Here is a 3,518-nt window from a genome sequence, read left to right on the forward strand (position 1 = left end):
TGCTGTCAAGCTGGCTCCGATTCATAGCAACTCTATGTACCACTGAATGAAACACTGCCTGGTCGACTTATAGCAACCCCTCCTTGGGTTTCCGAGGCGATGTCTCTACGGAAGTAGATTGCCTGGTCTTTCTTCTAAGGATATATATGTGTGTGTGTGTGTGTGTGTGTTGTTGTTGTTGTTAGGTGCTGTCAAGTTGGCTCCGACTCATAGCAACCTATGTACAACAGAATGAAACACTGCCTGGTCTTGCCCTATCCTTACAATCCTTGCTATACCTAAGCCCATCACTACATCCACTGTGTCAATCCATCATGTTGAGGCTTTTCCCCTTTTTTGCTGATCCTCCACTTCACCAAGTATGATATACTTCTCCAAGGAATGGTCCCTTCTGACAACATGACTACAGTAGATGAGACAAAGTCTGGCCATTCTCATTTCCAAGGAACAGTCCATTTGCACTTCTTCCAGGACAGATTTGTTAATTCTTATGGCAGTCCATGGTATTTGTGATATTCTTCACCAACACCATGACTCAATGGCATCAACTCTTTGTTGGTCTTCCTTATTCATTGCCCAGCTTTTACATTCATATGACGCTACTGAAAATACCGTGACTTGGGTTAGGCACGCCTTAGTCTTCAAAGAGACATCTTTTCTCTTCAGCACTTCACTTTAAAGAGGTCTTCTGCAGCAGATTTTCCCAGTGCAATATGATGTCTGATTTCTTGACTGCTGCTTCCATTGGTTTTGATTGTGAATCCAAGTAATATGAAATTTTTGACAATTGTAATCTTTTCTCCATTTATCACGATGCTGTTGTGAAGATCCAGTTGTGAAGATTTTCGTTTTCTTTATGTTGGGGTGTAATCCATACTGAAGACTGTAGTGTTTGATCTTAATCAGTAAGAGCTTCAAGTCATCTTCATTTTCAGCAAGCAAAGTAGTGTCATCTACATATTGTAGGTTGTTAAAGAGTCTTCCTCCAATCATGATACCGTGTTCTTCTCCATATAGTCCAGCTTCTCAGATATTTGCTCAGCATACAGATTAAATATGTGTGGTGAAAAGATACAACCCTGATGCACACCCTTACTGATGAGAGGTGGAGATGTGTGTGTGTGTGTGTGTGTACGAATCAGACTGATATTAAGATAAAGTTTAATATTCATTTTTTATAAAAAGATTATAGCCTGGAAAACCCAATGGGAAATCTCTACTCTGTAAAACATGGGGTCACCATGAATCTGAATTGATGTGACAGCGCTCAACAACAATAACCACCAGCACAATTTTGCAGTATGACTGAACTCACATATATATGCCCACACACCACACACACTTAGTACACAAATACAAGAACAGCACACCACATATAGGCATGAAACATGCACACAGAAGAACACACACATACACACATCCCCCTACATGTATGAACACCACCCATAAATGTACATACACAGCGCACACGAACCCACACGCCAAACACACATATGCACAAGAACAAGCACATCACACCACATATGTGCATACATACCACAGCGCATATAAGAAAGAATTACATTTTATATGTCTTCCTCTCACACATGATTATAAACACAAAGAATACAAGCACTCTCTGTCATTCACCTTCGATCTTTATGACCACTTCTGGCATCTAATTATGTAAGATTGGTTGAACCATACTCATTCCTCAGTAAATGTTGAAATCTAATAGCTTACTCTTTGAAACTTAAAAATGAGCTTTCTTTTTCAGAGTAGAACGTATATTTTCTCTAGTTTGCCACCATTTTGCCTCTGAAATCCACTACTCTCAAACAATGTTCAAAGTAACTCCAGATCAAAAGGGCAAGCCACATGATGGAAGTAAATGTAGGTAGCCTGCTTCCTGGCTCACTCACCTCTTCTCACCAACCACAGCTTCCACCTCGGCACCGGCCAGGGTTGTGCCCTGCCTCCTGCAGACATAGCCTTGTTCACCAACCCCACCATGGCTAGCCATGAAGATTGGAATAACTGTGGAACAGGTCTGGGTGACTAAGGAATTTTGGAAGGAAGAACCAAAAATTATGTGGATATTCCATTTAGCAAGCAATCTGATCCCTTAATTTGGGGGAGAGTAAAAAAAAAAATGTAGATTGTGTCCTTCTTGCAAGTCATGGGAGGCAGCACACCATCATGTCTTCAAAAGTCAACTCCCAGGTGAACATCAGGGCTCTGAAGGAAGAGAGCTGTATACATGCCTTAGAGACCATAACTTGCAGCTCCTTGAGGGTGGAGATTTGGCCCAGTGATATCATCATTGTTGATCAGTTCATTGACAGGACCACCATTAGCCTCAGAACTTCTGTGATGGAAGTCATTCCTATGCCAGAGGAATGTGCCATGTTCCAATGGTTAACCATTCCCCCCAAAACAAGGGAAGTCCTCACAGAGACTACTAAGAAGTGAGAACTCCAGTGTCACTCAAGGGGGCAACGGTCACAATTGAGGGGTCTCGCTTTAGCTCCCAAGTAGAAAGTTTCATGGGGGACATGGGAGGTTTTTTTTATCAATATGACTACAGTTCCAGAGATGCTTCTTCCTAAGCTGGTAGGAATTTCCTGAAAAGTATCATCATGGCAACAGATTATGATTGCTAGAAGGAACACAAGGAAGTGGTTTCAGTGGACAGGGTCTTAAAGAACCTGGGGGAGAAAAAAAGCCAAAAATTTATTCCTCACTACCATACCTCAGACAAGATCCATGGAATGGTCCAAAACCCTCCATAACTTGAAGAATATGGCTCAGTGTTCGGTATTATTACCAACAGATTATAATAGCATGGCTTCCCAGGAGAAAAGAACACATTCTAATTCTGATCACTCTTTGAACTCTTGCTGAACTTGAAAGAACTTGGAAAATACATGCAGCTTCCATGCCCTTAGCTGCTTAGGAAGAATGTGAGAAGAAATTGCACATGGTAGGGATTCCTTCTACAACACATGGGATGCTTCAGAAAACAAGAAGAGAAAATGACCAGTAAACACATAGAAAAAAATCTTACATTTTAGAAAAAAGGACAAGGAGATATCCATTCTTCTCCCCATCTCATATTTGCAACAATAAAGGGGAGTGGGGAACATCCAGTTTCCCATGTTGCCAAGGAATATAAAGAAGAAAATGGGACTCTTGGAACTCCTGGGCTATAAATTGTGACTGTAAATTGGTACAATCTTTCTGAAAAGAAGTTTGATAAAATATATCAAGATGTAAATATATATTTAATATATAAAATATGTCAAGATGCTTAAAAAATATATTTCTACTCTGAGCTTGTCACTAGTAGGAGGGCTGGTGCCATAGTGCCTACGGCATTTGACTGCTAACCAGAAGGCTGGCTGTTCAAATCCACCAGCCACTCCTCAAAAGGAAGACTGAGCAATCTACTTCTGTAGTGATACTGCCTTGAAAACCCAAAGAGGGGTCACTATGAGTCAGAACCAACTTGACAGCAGTGAGTTTGGTTGTTTTTTTTT

General features: G+C 40.9%; 1 pseudogene; it reads left to right on the plus strand.

The window, feature by feature from the left end:
• The first annotated feature begins 2,000 nt into the window (after window positions 1-2,000).
• On the plus strand, window positions 2,001-2,883 carry LOC103199723 (annotated as a pseudogene).
• The last annotated feature ends 635 nt before the right edge of the window (window positions 2,884-3,518 follow it).

This window comes from Orycteropus afer, unplaced genomic scaffold (assembly GCF_000298275.1).
Source record: "Orycteropus afer afer isolate SDZICR_OR568_19922 unplaced genomic scaffold, OryAfe1.0 scaffold00118, whole genome shotgun sequence".
NCBI classification, from domain to species: Eukaryota; Metazoa; Chordata; class Mammalia; order Tubulidentata; family Orycteropodidae; genus Orycteropus; species Orycteropus afer.